Source organism: Protopterus annectens, chromosome 11.part0 (genome assembly GCF_019279795.1).
Source record: "Protopterus annectens isolate FY-2018-M chromosome 11.part0, PAN1.0, whole genome shotgun sequence".
Taxonomy (NCBI): Eukaryota; Metazoa; Chordata; order Ceratodontiformes; family Protopteridae; genus Protopterus; species Protopterus annectens.
The window spans coordinates 1,250,466,010-1,250,483,850 of NC_056745.1; the positions used below are offsets into that span (position 1 = coordinate 1,250,466,010).

The 17,841-nt window shown below is 40.6% G+C and overlaps 1 protein-coding gene across 1 annotated transcript in view; it reads right to left on the bottom strand.

Moving 5' to 3' along the window:
* Positions 1-17,841, bottom strand: part of SCUBE1 (signal peptide, CUB domain and EGF like domain containing 1) — a 4,299,807-nt gene that overhangs the window by 2,155,562 nt on the left and 2,126,404 nt on the right. The window lies entirely within an intron of this gene.

A 17,841-nucleotide genomic window follows, 5' to 3' on the forward strand; every position in this document is an offset into this window, starting at 1 on the left:
CATGTGGATGTCTGGCAAATGGTTGACCAATGACTGATGTCTGTCAGAATATAGAGAATCTGGCTGTCACAAGCCAGAACCATCAGGGAAAATGTATTTAATATCTGTTACTCTATTCATTCTCTTACTTTGTATAACCAATATGTACACCCTGTCGCTGAGGCTGGGCCTGTGTCCCCCAGTAATAATGTCTATGACCTGAATTCCTGGTGTAGGGGGTTGCCAGGTATGATAGCCATAGCTCTCAAGTGATGAGATATGAATGTCAACAAAACAGTGACCTAGCCAGAGTACATCAGGAACAGTCAGAGACACCTTTACAATGTCTGAAGTATTCCTGTATCAAATTCACAGACTGACAGGAGCTGAATGACAGTACATCATGTGATATGACAGCTGTGTCCACCCTTACTTACTGTCAATATGCCTAACTCACAATCCATTAGCTTTCATACAGGAGCCAACCATTGTAGGAGGGAGTGAGAGGGCCACAGTTGTACTGTCATTCACAGCAGGCACAGCTGACAGGCATGCCTGTAGCTGTTGGACAACAGAGTATCACCAACATGTCATTCCCAGAAATGTAATACAGGCTTACTGTTGTACTCCCTATTCCCCACACCTGCATCCTCCCATCTGCGTCTCATTATATGGGGATTTGTATGACATACCTGGTAAGAGTGTCAAAATCCTTTTGTGAACAAATCCGCAAGAAAAAAGCTTGCTAAATCATACTCTGTCTTGGTAAAACAACTTACAGACCCAGACCTGTTTCCCATAGGCATGCCTTTTGTAGGTCATGCACATTAACAGGTAATTGCCTGTGCACCAATCAATGACTCAGACTTGCTAACTGCATCCAAAACAGCTGGGTTGCACTTTCAGTAGCCAATGACATAGCACCACAGTGCAATATTTAAGGCCTTCTTGTAGGCCTTGGCCTCTTTCTTAGTCTTTGAGATGGACATTAGTGAGGTGTGGAGACTACAGTATCACAGAGGGTAGGTACAAATACTGTCCACTGTTGAGATCTTTGAGGTATATCCACAGTTTTGCATGCTATATTTTGCCAGTGTTAAATGACATTGTGATTATCTGGCAGTTCAGTGTTAAACATTGCGGGTTGAGGTCAGTAAGGGGGACGAGACATGTAAGTGTCTGACGTCATACCCATCAGAATATGCATACTGCTGTAGTAGCTGCTAGTCTGTCAGCTCATTATGTTTGTAGGGGAAAATGTGAAACATGTCCCTCTCACTCGACATTTGCCTCCCCCCACCCCTTTATGTATGGGTGTTGTCTGAAGCCCTTGTTCTAGGAGATGGTGAGGTATGTTAGGTCTGTAGCAGGTAGCTTAACATACAGCTGGATATGTTGCAGGCTGCAGCTGCTGCTGCAGCCTAGGACACATGGGAGGAGTGCGAACACTTTGGAGGATAGCAAGCTGTATGTCTCACTGAGGGAGCAGTGTCAGCTCTGTCATTACAGCAGAGCCAGGGTGATGTTACCCATAACAGTCCAGTCAAGGCATATCCATAAGATACATCTGTTATGTAACAGTGCCAATCAGAGAGTAATAGGAAACATATAGGTAGGCTATACGAGTATGTGCAGTGTGCCCCTACCTACAGGCCTTTGACTTGCAAACATGGGTAGCAGTTAATTTGGTAGCAGCAACCTGTTGTGGTTAAAACTGCATAACTCAGTCATTATTTGCTGTATTCACAAGAATGTAATTGAAGTGCAACATACTGGATTCAAACCCAGGACAGTGGGTGACAAAATGTACTGCATGCAAGGCAATTAACAGACTGAGCTACTGAGTCAGTGCTGCAGTAGGTGTATTTGCAAGATATATGTGCATGCATACAAGTCTGTGACACAGGATTTGCATTAGCATATGTTTTGTGAAGGGTATGAAGTGTGACACTCAAAATTTCTGTCATTGTTTTCTAACCTCAGTTTGTAATGACTTTCTAGTGTTTTACCAGACAGATATGTTTTCCTGACACCATGCCAAATGCAGTGGGCAAAACTGTGGACATTCTGCCACAGTCTGTACAGTTGACAGATATACCTGCTATCCCAGGCGTCATGTACATCCATTTTGATTTATTTGACTGTGTACTGGTGTAGTGTCTACACTCCCATTTTTCCCATTATATGTACTTTCAGTGTGTCAGTGGCAATCAGTATATGTTGCTGGAAACACCTGTTTTAATTCAGAGCTGAGTGGCCTAGTGGGCTAATGCACTGTGCTATAATAGACAGGGGACTGGGTTCGAGACATGGCAGGGGAAATAATTTTGCAGATGTGCCTAACACTGTGAGAAATACATACGATGATTAAGTCACTTTTAAGCAGCGTTAAGCAGGTTTGCACGATGCACTGGTTAGCTCCACTTAAATATGTGCTAAATTTAAAAAAAGAAAATGAAAAGGGGTGATAGGAAAGTGGTGAAATGGGGGAAAGCAGGGGGAAAACATACTGAAAGGCAGGTAGGGTTGTACAGGAAGGGTGTAGGAAAGGACCATAGCTTTCCATTTCTTGTACAGCAACAGCTAAGCAAGTTTTGGAGACTCTAGCGCCAAAGAGAGGGATGACGGCAACATAAATGTGTTGATTAAGTAATGTAATAATTAGTTGTGTCCAGTGTAGAGCTAAGTAAGGGGTGCTATATGTTTTTGTGGGACAGGTGCTCTTTTTTTTTTTTTTTTTTTTTTTAAAGATACAGTGGAATGTTGGGGAAGGGATATAGGTATGTGTGGGGAGGTAAGTTGGGTAGGAGAGGTAGCATTTGCAGACAGACAAGACAGAATACAGGGACGGTGTGTGACACATGAGAGGGTAAACAACTTGGATGGTTTGAGTGTTGTGGAATCAGAGGTGCATGTGCCTCCAGGCAGCAGCATAGTGACTGAGATGTACACCCATGTGCAGTCAAACACTACTCCTTCACTGCCCCGAAGGTAGCTGCGCTGGAGGCTGGGGGCCAGGACTCTCAGGCCCCAAATCCGGTGCCGGTGTTATTCAAAACTCCTATGGACAATCCTGTGCACCATGGCTGGTAGTTGATCTTGGGTGACACCACCATCCTCTGCCCCCACTCCCAGGAGAGACAGGCCCCGTCCCCTGAGGTGGTTCCACCCAAAGGTGATGCAGGGCCAGCAGTGGTGGCACCACTGGCTTGGGTCTCAGACAAGCTGGTACCCGGTGCCACGGCTGGCTGAGGTAGGGTAGGCGGATCACCAGGAACCGGCCTACCCAAAGGTTCTGTGGGTATGGAAGTAGAGCAATAAACATAGGTGAGTTATGAACAAAACCACTGTTAGTAATAACAGCATGCTTGAACACTGTACATAACCCCGTTACAGTTAAATGCATATCATGTGAAACGCAACAATAAATAACAGAACAGTCATTATATTAACAGTATGCCAGTAACAGTTACAGAATAAGGCCAACAGAATAGGTAATTCAACAAGATATGTTAATATTCTACCATAGTAATACATAACATTAATAAAACACATGCACAAAATACAGTTTTTGGAACAACATATGTTAATAGTAAACCATAACCAATATCTAACAAAAATAAATATGTGAAGATAAGGGGAGGGAAGAGAGAGAAACACAGTCCATTAATACCATCATGGGCTATACAGTTGACAACAGTAATGCTATCTACTCTAAAGTTCTGTCCTTTCTTTTTGTTTACATGTGCCCTACAGCTGCTGTATCATATACATATCTCTCACACTATATGCATAGGACACTATGGGGCAAGCAGTATCACCTGCAGGTACACAACTACAAAGACCACTTGCACATCAACTGGACCTATATAACTACCAATGAGTACTGTGGGCTAATGTACCACTAATTTACTACTGACATATGAATCATGTCGATGATACATCTGTGACAGAGGGATTACACAACAGCAATGACATTCTGTGACAGCGTGACACTTGAAACATATGCATGTGTACAATACAGAGAGTACACAACTATCCTACCGTGCTTGGCAGGCATGGGGATCTTACCTAATATCACTGACTGCAAGGAACATATGCATCACATGCAGTAATTGACTGCATCAGCCTTTACAAGACACTCCAGGAATACAGCCATACCTTCATTACACATTTTATTTCTTTTTATCTTATTGTAGTTTGTTATTATTGAACCTTTTCTTTTATTGTGTGAAAAAGTAGCACATTCGTGAGAATGATTTCAACAGTGTGCGTCAGCTGAACAAACAAGTATTTACAGATACTATGAGCTAGCTCACCCTTTCATCTGTGTCCCTGTGGAGAGAACGGTATCTGTTATTACTCATTTTTTTTATTTCTTTTATTTTATTATAGTTTGTTATTATTGAACCTGTTGCCTTTATTGTGTGGATAAATAGCACAGTCATGAGAACAGTTTCAACAGTCTGTGACAGCTGAACAAACAAGTATTTACACGTACTATGGGCTGCCTCACCCATTTACCAGTAGTCCCTGTGTAGAGAATATCTGTCATCATAACATATGTTACTCAGTAAGAGCTATTAGTACATGGAACTGGATTTGAACCCTGGTCTGTGTCTAGCAAAATGTACTTCGTACACAGCATTTAACAAACTGAGATACTGAGTTCACTGCTGATATTTGACCGATTGATTTTGTCCTAGAGATAACCTGGAAACAAAACATGACCTGCTGCTAATACTACAGTGTTATAATACAGTGCAGTAACAGTTGCACACAGCTGCATGAAATGCAATCACGGCAGAGAGACTAGGTAACTTATACATTACTAAATAAACTGCAGGTATACACAATATATTGTTACTGGGTTGAAATATCAGCTCTAATTCCACAAGTATTGCACAGTAGTTTATTACAGATGCATTCATGCATTTAATGGCATACTTTCATGTTTTTATTGACCAACAGTTAATGTAATGCAGGTGTTGGAATACAGCTGTAATTCCACAGTTATTGTGATAGAAACTTTATTTCATTTACTTAATCAAGATTAATGTTTTACTCTATCCTGCTTATTGTAGTACATTTGGCAGTAGTCACTTATTAAAGACCAGGTCTATGACCACATTCATTACAATACAATCACACTGTTTATATACCTAATGGCAGTTAATGCTTTACTCTTTCTTGCTTATATGACTACAGATTGGAAGATACATCTGTACTCACCATACTCACAGCACAACCTGGCAGGCTCCCTGCGTGCACCTCGACATTGTGAGCTCTCACCTCTGCAGCTGTTGGCAGAGAAGCACACCATTATGCATACCATTTTTAGCAGACATTCAAGGGTAAATATTGGTGAAACACAGATAAACATACTTAAACACTTGTGGAACACTGCCAGCACAGAATTCTTGGACCCAGGCATCCAGGACAGCCCCCTTCCTTCTTTTCAGGTCATTGTGGTGGTGACGACACTGCTTACCTGTGCAGGGGATACCAGTTGCATTGGTGAGATCCCTTGCCAGCCAGTCCCAGGCCTCTGTTTTGTACTCCAAGCCCCGTAACCACCCTGCATCATCTGACCATGACACTGGATTCCTCAATACTTCTCCGCTGTGCTCGAAAGTGCATACCTTCTCCAGCACCTGCCACAGTATCCTCACAGGTTGAACTCCAATGGATTCTGCAGTATTCCCACCTATTGCACTTAATATACCCTGTTTTCAGCATTTTAACACCATTGGGCAATTTTAAAAAATATGGCACAGTGCTTAGCACTGTGCAAATCAGGTGAGCTCAGCTCAGCAGTGCTTAAACTGGCAATGGTTAGCCATGCTTGGCAATGTTTAGCAGTGAACAAACCAGTTAAGTGGAGCTGCTCAGTGCCAAACGGTGTTAAAACGGGTCTTGTTTAAGTGGTGCTTGGCATGGTTTAGCAGGTCTTAGCAGAGCTTAACCGAGTGCAGAACATGAGGATTTAAAAATAACTGGCGTAATTTGTAATTGGAAAATAAATGCTTAATAACCCTTCTGTGTACTCAAACCCTGCACCTACTGCACATAAGGCTGTACTCTAACCATTTGGCTATGTGGCTGTGTAGAATGTTGCTATACATTTACATATATCTCTCATTTACATTTAAGCATTGCTGAGCACCGGACTGTGCAAACCCACTCAGCTATGCTTAAACTTGACCTATGTATTCATAATTAAATGTATCTGGTTTCTATTTTTAGATGTCTGGCATGTGTCCATTCCTGCATGCCATGCCACACAAACATTAAAAAAAAAAAAAAAAATGAATATATAACCGTACATTGATTTACTGCACTTTGGCAGTGTAGGGGGTATGTTACTCATCTCCGGACACAGTAACACCCTCCCTTCACTGAATTCAGTAACCATATTACATGGCTCTCCCTCAGTAATGCACCTTCATTAATATGCATGGCTCGCTACCGAGGAGGAACCACATACACGGCCACAGCTCTACATTATGTCGCCACGGATTGTATTAAATCCTGGGGGTTGACAAAGAAAAATGCTGGCCATTAGTGAAACTACTCAAGCAAAATGGAATTAAATCTCAGATATTTTCCCTGAAAGAGTAAGAATGCACTTATGTAATGGAACTAGAATATTCAAGTCCATCAATGAAGCAACTTCTTCTTTTGTGAAGAATAACAATCTGATACCCAGTGCAGAAGGAATGGACTTGTCCTCTCCCACCTCAAAGAGATCTTCAGAAAAAAAAAAACTCATGGACTGATGTAAAAGAGTAACAACAAACTAAACTAACCACAAATTCTAGCTCAAATTCATTAAAGACCTCTCAGATAAAGTGAACTGAATATAGTGACTTTGTTTGCTGATGTACTTTAATATAATAATAACAAAAAAGAAAAAAAAAGGAAAAGAGCAAAGGTTCTCAACTATATTAACTGCCACATTACAAGAAACCATTAAACGCAGAAATAAGTATACAAGTAAATACTCTTAAAATAACATCACCTGACTTTCACCTGCTGCCATAATATATGTTTTAATAATTTCACTATAGAAAAGTAACTAGCATGTTAGAATATGAAGCAGAGAAAATTTTAACTGCCTTAGTGTTTAAATGCATCATTCTTTCACATAAGAGGTAAAAAAAAGTTATGTACCTACCATAATGTTCCATGTTAGTTGTCTTCTTCTCGCCTTCTTTCTTGCTGGTTGGGTTCGGAGCCAATGCTCGGCTCCGACTCGGCCATCTTCAAAAGCTCGAGAGCTGCTTACTGGCTCGAGGCCCCCTATATCTCATGATGCCTGGCGCTAGATACCCAGATCTCGTTTGGTAAGTCTAACTGCAGACATAATAATAAAGAAATCCTATCCTAGAATGCATAGATCCTACTGGAGAGACTACTAGTCAGAAAAGAATAGCCAGAGAAGACTCAGCCAGTGAAAATTCAAGAGGAACTCTTCTCGGTCCACTCGGATAGGGGGACTGAAGCTTTTGAAGATGGCCGAGTCGGAGCCGAGGATCAGCTCCGAACCCAACCAGCAAGAATGAAGGCGAGATAGACAACTTAGCATCAGCTTTTACCCAAACATAGCGTAACATGACGCTTTATCTATTTAAGTGCTTGTTTATAAATTGGTTTGTTTTGGACTATGGTTATGGAGGCTAGATTTAGAATAGTTTGGAGAGGTTGTGTTTTGAGATTGGAGAAGGGCTGAATGCAGGAGGGTTAAGCCCTGAGACTTGGAATCATTCATGCAGGGTGAGCAGATGATCATTATTCTTTTGGTCATACCGTTCACATACACAAAGCTTTCCTGAGCTCTCCTTTCTCAAATATAACTTGTGTCTTACTCTCAGATTGTTCACTATGCTTGACTGCTCCTAAAATGAGCAACAGAAAGTGACCCCTAAAGACAGAAAACTCCCCACATTTAAATACACAAGACGTGATACATCTGTTGTGCAGTTGCCACCCTCTAGATTATCCTAGTTGTTAGTTTATAGAGGATGCACTTCCCATAAAGGAAAAATAAATAAGTAAAAATACATAAATAGGGTGCATTTCTTCTTTACTTTTGCACTATCTGTCAATTACATTAATGCTTACAGTTTCCTGTCAAGGGCTGAGTTAACATATATAATTCAGAACTTGTGTTTATGCAAGCAATAGTGACCAACAGGATGTGTGTTACTGTGGAAATAACACTAGCCCAGGGGTGTTCTGAGACCCGACGCCACAGATGGAGGTCTTCTACACCCCTAGAAAGGCATTATTTCTACAATAACACACACCCTGGAGGGTATTATGGCCCTTAGAGAACAGGCTGCCTTTAAAATTGTTGTGTTTTACTTAGTTATTTTTAACACTGTATTTGTTATATATTTTTGATGTAAAATAGCTCCTCAGCCTAATGTTTCAACGTTGCTATAGTATATGTACATGGTTTTGGAGGCAGCAATTTACATCCAAAACATAACATTTTTTTTTAAATATACAGATATTTACTTTATTTTTTGGTCCCTTACTCCTAAAATGTGTGGTTTACTGCAAGTCATTGGGATTAAAGTCACTAAATAATGGCATAGATTTCAATTTCAGACTTTTATTTCCTTCAGAAAATTCATGCTTATACAAATCCTGTTATTTAAGCAACTTTGCAATTTTATAAGTGTAATAATTAAAATCATTTTCTATTTTTGAGCCTTTGTTTTCCCTTTATTTAGGTGTTATCCACATTTCTTGAGTTAGGAGGTATGCAAACCTATTTACATGCTGGTGCCAGTGGTCGAGCGATCTCACTCTTTCTCATATGCACACACTTTGCACTTCAGAAAATGCATGCTAACACAAATCCTATTTAAGCAACTTTGTAATTTTATAAGAGCAATAATTAAAATCTGTTCCTATTTTGAAACTTTGCTCCCCCTTTATTTCAAGCTTTATCTAGATTTCTTCAGCTGAAAGGTCAAGAGGTATGCAAACCTCTTTACTACTGCTGCTGCCAGTGGTCGATCTCACTCACTCACTCACACACATGCACACACAGACACACACCTGCTTCAAAAAATGCATGTTAACACAAATCCTAATATTCAAGTAAATTTGTGATTTTGTAATGGCAATGTCTAAAACATATTCCTGTTTTGAGCCTTTGTTCCCTTTTTATTTTAGGCTTATCCAGATACTTTGAGGTAAGAGGTTGAGAGGTACACAAACTTCTTAACTGCTACTGCCAGGGACACTGGGTCACTCTCACTCTCTCAGACACAGGCACACACACACACACACACACACACACACACACACACACACACACACACACACACACAGTCTCTTCTGCTTTCATACATGCGTTCACTCACACGGAAACATAAACACACAAACTTTGTTTTCTGTTGCATTTATTTTCCTTTACACTCGCTAAACAGCAAAAGTGCTGCTTAGTGAGTGTAAGATAATAGCTTGAACAAACTCCCACTCTCACACAAGTACACACACACACACACACTTTAGCTAGTATTTTCAATATTTAAAAGGTTTCAAATTAGACATTTACACTATAACAAAACAACCTGCTTGTCCTATTTGAAAATCACAAAAAGAAGAGTACATGTAGGTAACGAAGGGAGAAGTGGAGAAAAAGGGGAAAAACAGGGAGAAAGAGAGATAAAAGTAAATAAGGAGGATATAAGCATAAGGCGCATACAAAGTAAAAGAGAGAAAGAGATAAGAGAAGATAGTAAAGATTAGTAAAAAAAGAAGAAAAGATGCAATTCAAGGGAATGAATTATTTCATTCAATGATTTTAAAAGAAGGCAACCCATATTAGGAACAAAAGCATAGATCTGCACTAATAGAATTACAACAGTCATAAATTTTGATTTTATATTTGCAAGCATATGTTTCTGTTTTTTTTTTACTTAAAAAAGAGGAAGTTTTAGTCTGCATTTATCTTAAACAATATTCTGAAACTGCAAAAGATTGTACTGTCCGGAGCTTTGTATACAACTTTAGGCCCTTTTTGTGGATATTTTTTCTTTAAGTCCATGATATATGGTATAATATGACTATTAATAATTTTTTCTTACTCCAATATACATTATGGTTAAGACAACAATAGTTTAAACATCAACAAACCATTCATTTTAGTATCACATATCTACACTCTTAGAATTATGAGATCTAGCATATACAAAATGAAATAGAAAATAATTCTCATAAATAAATATGAAGTGATGGAAAATGCATAACATGTATGTGTATGTGTGTGTGTGTGTGTGTGTGTGTGTGTGTGTGTGTGTGTGTGTGTGTGTTTCTAATAGTGAACAAGTCTTTAATCAAACATTTACTACAGAGCTCAATCTTAAATCTCAAACTAAATCAAACATCTTAAGGCTAGCCCAGTTAATCATTTTATTACTAGGCTAGGAATTTCGGAAATTCTATGCACACAAATAATCAACTTAGTTTTACATATCAGTTTTTAAACAAGATTTTTAACATGCCTGAAAACATATTATTTGCTACTCAAAAAACTTCTGCAGTTTTCGTATCATAATGCCTATCTCTCTCTCTCTGATTTGGCAGGGGTAATTATTTAAAACCTGTGTAGCATGGTGAGTTAATGTACTGTGCTATAGTTGAGAGGGGCCTGGGTTTAAGACTTGGACATATGTTTATTTTAATATCCAAGTAGCTAAATGGGTAGAAATACAGCCTAATTCTTAGTAAGTCCTGGGTTCAAGTCCATAGCAGTGATAAGATGTCTATAATTTAAGCTAGTGAGATAGATTTGCATCCCAAATGACTCTCTCATCTCTGGAATAGACTTCCTCTCCATAGCAAGCAGACTACCTCACTAGCCCTCTTTAAGAGGAACCTGGACGACTGGATGGGAAACAGAAAATATACCCCTGGGATCCCACCTGTGTCCCTGCTGACAGGGAAAACAGGTGCTGACTTTGTGGGAACATGGGTGAAATTCTTCGCTAGGCTTATCCGGGCCAATAGCCTAGTATCATCCTATGAACCTATATATAATACTTTTTCAACTTCACTTAATTTTCTCATGGATCTAACACTACTATCCCTAAATATAAGTGTACTAAATCCAAGAAAAGATCAAATCTGCTTCAATTTTTCAAATATAAATAACACACAAGTTGTACTTCAAGAAAAACATATTAAGCATACAGAAAAAATGGAATACAAACAATTACGTAATATTAACCCAATCTACTTTCAAAAGTAGCAGAAGAGGTGTCATGATACTATGGAAAAAATCTACTCTTACCTCAAATACTATACAAATATGAAGGCAGATTATGGACTTTAGCTAATTTGTACTGGTTCCCTGGAATGGGAGTAAACTTGGCCAAAAAACACACAGATATTATTCTTGATAATGACAAAGATAACTTAATTCTATGAGGTGACTTCAATTGCATATGAAATAATTCAGAAACTAGAGCAGAAAAGGAAATCAAGGCTGTCCCGTTCAGCTAAAGCTCTCAAAACTGGATAAAGATCTTAACTCTAAAAGATAAATTCGGTTTAAAAAGGAAATAAATCACTAAAAATTACTGATTATTCATTTAATTTTAGTACTCAAACTAGAATTGATAGGATATTAATCTCACAGGATACAATTACAAAAACATTAGGATTTAACATTAATCCCAATCCAATTTCTGACCACATTACTCTTATCTTAAAACTTGAAACAACATATAAGAAATTCCCATTTATAATAAGAATGCCAGCTTATATGACCAGACTAAAATAATTAAGCCCTGGCTGCATTCTGAAGTTGATTGTTTTATAAAATACATACTATAAAGAGGAAGCAAAAATAATTATGGTTTGGGATACCTTAAAACATACACATGTGGTAAATCTCTATCTTGGTACAAACAGAAATTAAATGAAAAGTAATCAGAATTAGCACACAGCTTGAATTACAAAAAGCCAAAGCAAATACAAAAGCAATGATAAATCCATAACTGACACAACTGAAAAGTTAAAAAAATACCCAAACTTCTATCACATAAAACTGCTCTAGCCATAGCAAAATTAAAAGTGGCCTCATTTGCTATGTCACAGAAACACATGAACAACCTAACAGTCAAAATTCAATCTAGAATTAAAAAGATCTTTGAGATACAGATCACAAGAACAGTAAAACATATACAGAAATTGGAGATATTTTAGACACATTTAGACAACACTATATATGTCTCAATCAGGAACCAAGGGATATAGATCTAAAATTTAAATTTAAATCAAAATTACTTGCTTCTGGAAAAAATTTGCCCTGAAATTAAAAAAAAAAAGAATTTACTTAAATCACTTGCAAAGAAATCTCTGATGAAATCAAACAACTCAAAGTAAAGCTCCTGGTATGGATGGAATAACATCCAAAATATATAAGCTATTTTCTCTAGCCACTATTACATTATTTCACAAGACCATCTTAGAAATCAAAAATAAAGAAATAATTCTTCCCTCCTGGAAACTTTCATTAATTACCCCAGTACTGAAAGAAAATAAAAATTCATAATTATGTTGTTTGTGGGGAGTCCTTGTGCAGAATTTTTCCAACTGGTACTTCTGGGGAGAGGCAAACAGGTCTATATCTGGGCTCCCCCATTTGCTTCTCAACATGTTGAATATCTTTGGTTCCAGTTTTCACTCGTGTGGGTCCATGAAATTTCTGCTTAGGTCTTCTGCCAGTGTATTTAGCTATCCTGGCAGGAACTGAGCCTGTAGGTGCACTTAGTAGCTCAAGGCTGTGTTCCACAGAGCCATGGCTAGTCTGCAGAGAAGGTATGAGTGGGTTCCCTCTGCTTGTTTATGTATCACATAACAGTGGTGTTGTCCGTCTTTACCATTAATTGCCCTGGAAGGATGTGGTCCTTGAAGGCTGTCAGAGCATTCTGTATAGCTAATATTTCTTTTTGATTGATGTGCAGGTGCATTTGACTTGGGTTCCATTTGCCCTGAATTCACTTCCCTGCCAAGTGAACTCCCCATGCATAGTCTGATGCATCTGTTGCTAGGGTTTGGGCGGCACGGGGGTAGAGTGAATGGCAGTCCCTTGTTTTGGTGACAGGCATCTGCCCACCAATGGAACTCTATCTGTAGACAAGGAATGATAGGAATCATTGCTTTTAGATCCTGAGAATGTTGACACCATAGGCTTTTTAGATACCACTGTAGTTTCCTCATATGCAGTCTTGCATATGGAATTAGTAGAATGCAGGTGGCCATGATTCCCAGGGCTTGCAGTAGTTTCCTTGCAGATAGCTGGGTCTTTGTGGCCAGCAGTTTGAAGTAGGCGGACAAATGACTTGTTTTTCTGGCATGAGAAAAGCCATCTGGGAAGTTGTGTTCAAGCTTGCTCCCAGGAATACAATTTGTTTGCAGGGTACAAGATGTGATTTCTTTTTGTTTACGGTGTACCCCAAAGAAGTTAGCAATTTCTGTACAAATGCCAATCTTTCCCCCTAAGGAAACAGTCAGTTGTGCAGGGCTTGGAAGATTCAAAGTTAAGTCAATGAGACAGTTTACCATAGGGGGGAGTCTTAACACTCCCTGCTTTGGAAGTGGAAGCCCCCCACTGCTTAGCCCTTGGGACTGAAGCCTGGGTGTTCTGCTGGTTCTGGGTTTGGACTGAGAAGGCCTGGAAGAGGCAGGAAAGGACCACTTTTTAGAAGGCCAATGCCTACTAAATCTGGGAGGCTGTACTTGCAGGAAATCTTTAACAGGATTTTTAAAAAAGAACTTGTGAGAGTCAGGAACCCTGTAATATCTATCAGGTTTTCTGGGAGCAGGAGGTAAAGAGTCAGGGGCAAAGCTAGATTCTGAAAAGGCATCATCAACAATGTCCAGTACAGGGGGGATAGCTAAAGGCCTGTGTTGGGGCATGAGTAAGAAATCCATAAGTCTCTTTTTAGAGTCAGAGTAATCCTGGTTTTCCCAGCGAAAAATGCTCCCTAAGAGTATGCAATGTTCCACCAAAAGAGAAATACTCTGGAGGGTAAGCAGAGGGAATAGACTCCTCTGCATCAGAATCCTCATAGGTAGATAAGGGTAAATCCTGGTCATAATAGGAAACAGAAAATTCAAAATCCTGATCAGAAGAATCATAAGCAAACTCAGTCCTAGGTCTCTTAGAGGGGGAAGGATGGCTTCCCCTGACTAAAGTAATAAGGTCTTCAGCCATTCCTATCATTTATTTTTTAGGCATAGAGGCCTGCCCATGCGGTCTGGGCATCGGTTTTCTAAGCATGGATCGAGTTTTATGCCTTGAAGTAGAACATGGCATTGGTTTAATAAGCAAGTCAGTAGGCCTGAATACACCCTCAGAAGCTGGTGCCTGCACAGAGGCTCCGGACCCATTCAAGGTAGAGAGACATCCACAGTTTCCACAGCTGAAGCATCTCGAGGCATTCCGGACTCTGAATGGGTCTCAGTAGAGGCCTCCGAATCTGAAGTAGCAGGTATCAGGGGCTGTGAAAGCCTCACAGAGTACCGGTGAACTGGCAACTAGCTTAGGAGAAGTGTTGGCGGCAGCTTTGGACCTATGCGGTCTGTCTCTGTCTTTTGCATTTTTTCTGAATGTCGGTAGTCAGGTGGCTTACCAAAGCCATATCTGGATAATTGAACCGAGTACCAAAATGTTTAGAAATGTAAATAAATAGACGATGGATAGTTTGTTGTTTAATAATGCACAAAACTCACAGCGAGGTATATCGTGGTCAGGGCCTAGACAAGGAATGCAGTATGAATGAAAATCTTTATGAGGTATTTGCTTTCCACAAGAAATACAATTATTGACTTTTACTCACATAGGTGTAGAGCAAGAAAAAGTTTCCCCAACGGGGTACTTAGCTTAGTTGAAGACTTCGGTTCTGAAACTCGAAAACGAAAATTTCAGGAGTCGGCCGACCGGCACTTGCGAACTGCTTCTGCTTCGGGCACCGCACAGCAAGAAAGACTGATGTAATGGCATCAGCTGCATGCTTTATACCCCGGACTATCCGTATCCGTCTCAGTGAGACCCTTCTGGAGGGTGTATGTATCAGCCAGAGTGTCAATTATGGTCCCTAGTTTGCAGTCGTCTGCGAACTTGGTCAGGCAAAGTCCTCCTGTGCTTGCCTGTACCTCTGAGAAGTATACACCGAACAGGAGGGGTCCTAGGACTGAGCCCTGGGGGACGCCACTTGTAACCGGTTTAGAGTTGGACCTAGAGTCTGCAACTCTCACCGTGTGGGTTCTGTCCGTGAGTCAATTTGCAACCCATCTCATGATGTAGGGTTTAATGTTCAGGTCTGTGAGTTTGTCTACAATACCAGAATGGGGAATGGTATCAAAAGCCTTTGTGAGGTCTAGTTAGGCTGTGTGGACCTCCTTACCCTCATCTAATGCCTTGGTAACTGTCTCAAAGAAGTCCACCAGGTTTAGGAGGCATGATCTGCCCTTAACAAAGCCAAACTGGGTGGGATCCAAAGTTTGGAGGTTCCCAATGTCTCTGTTAATGAATTCTAGGATGATGCGCTCCATAGCCTTGCAGACGAGGCTAGTCAGGCTTATAGGGCGAGAGTTCCCGGGGTCCGTTGTGGCGCCACCTTTATGGAGTGGGATAGCTGTTGCTGTGTGCCACTTTGTGCGTAAGTAGCCTGTAGAGAGGCTGAATTTGAACAGTGTGTTTAGGTGAGGGGTTAGTTCATTTTGGAGCTCTTGTAAGACACAGCCTGGGACACCGTTCGTTCCCATTGAGGCTGTGTTTTTGGCTTTGGATAGGGCTGTTTTAACCTGTGTGTCGGAGATTGCCGGGGCCTTACATTCTTCTGGTATGGTTATGGGCCCTTTAGGGGGTGAGAGGGGTGTGAAGTTTGCACTGAACCTGTCTGCTAAAATGCTGGCAATATCAGTCGGTTCACTGTATTTTGTGCCATTCTGCACCAACTCAGAGCAGATCTGAGAGTTTCCACTTAGGTTCTTGACACAGCTAAAGAATAATTTGTGGTTATCTTTGGAGTCCTTGGCAATTTTTCTTTTGAAGCTAGCTTTGGATGATTTAATGAGGGATCATAGTTTCTTGCTGATACTAATCAGGGAGGTCTTTCCTTCTAGGGATTTTGCTCTTATCTGTACTAGTTTCCTCCTTCTATTGTAGAGCCTGTTTATGGCAGGGGTCCACCAGACTGGTTTCCTTTTCTTGGAGGAGTGAGTCTTCATTTTACTTGGGATAGCACGAGCCATGGATTCCTGCAGATGATTATAGAGTGCCCTTGTATAGGTTTCAGCAGCTTGGACAACATTGTCCACTGGCGTGGGAGCTGTGAACCTTTCCACCTTGGTCTTAAGCAACATGATGTTTGCTTTTGAAATGTTTTTCACGGTGGTTTCCTTGATTGGGGTTGGGGGCGGAATGTGAATATCCAGAGTGATTAGTCTATGGTCTGATCTAACCAGCAAGGGGTTGACGTCAGGTATGGAACACCGGTCACCCATGTTGGTGATGACCAGGTCCAATATGTTGTTCCCTCTGGTGGGGGTGTTGACCAGTTGATCCAGGGCATTCGAGTTTATAAATTCTAGGAAGCGTTGGGCAAACGAGTTAGTACCTGAGTAGTTCTCCCAGTTAATGTTTGGGTAGTTGAAATCACCCAGTATTAGGGTGTTTGGTAGAACCTTCATATTTCCCAGTTTCTCCAGAAATGTGGAATGGGGGTCCTGGGTCATGGTGGGTGATCTGTAGCAAGCTACAATTTGGATTGCAGTTTTGCCCGTTGTTAATTGCACTTGGATGATCTCTGATGCATCATGCTGCGCCACTAACCTGGAGGTGTGAGTACCCTTTATGAATATGGATACATCCCCACCTTTTGTGTTTCGGTCTGGGTTCTGTGGCCGAAAGGTATGGTATGAATTATAGCCTTGTAGTGCTGGGGTGCTCTCTGGAGCCTTAAACCAGGTTTCTGTTACTGCACAGATATTGATGTTTTCCATATTGAGAAGTGCCTCGAGTGTGTGCATTTTGAGGTTTAGACTTCTGGCGTTGAGTAGCATTACCCGCAGATTTTGGTTACTTGTGCTATTTACGGTGGTGGGTTTGTCTTTTGAGCCTTGCCTAAAAAAGGCACTATGGGGGCAGCAAGAGCCTTTGTTAGTATTCAAAAGCCTAAGGGTGACAGGTGCAATCCATCTCTTGCGAAGCAACATGGCTTGTCAAGCATGACATCCTAGGCAGACAGATAATGGATCCCCTTTGAATGACACCAGAAACTTAGCCAATTGTTGAAGTTGATTATTTTTTCTTTATACTGTGGCATCATTCTTGGTGAGAGCAGGATGCTACTCAGGGTCAGGGTCATACCTGCTTGGGCTACATGATCAGAGATCTCTTGCATGTCTCTTTTTATGTAGCCCAGGGAGGTACATCTCAGGTTATTCACACCAACATGTACAATGACAAAGTTGTATTTGTACTTGTTCTGGAGTGACCTGAGTGCTTGTGTTATGTGGCAGATTCTGGCGCCCATCAGGCAGCTAACTGTAACCTTCTCCTTGTCCAGCCTAGTTAGTGGGACATCAGTGTGCCTGACTACAGAGTCACCTATCACTAGTGTGTTGGTTATGTTATTTTGTCTTAAGGGCTGTGAGTGCGTGGCACACTGATTATGTGAAGTATGTGTTTCATGGTTGGTGATGGATTGTGGAGGTTGCTTGGATGTCTGCTTTGTAGGTCTCTGTTGCTTTTGCAGATTTTTATTTAGAGCCTCCAAGTATGTTTTCGTGTATTTATGTGTGTTATTTGTCTGTGCTGGTTTGTTAGGT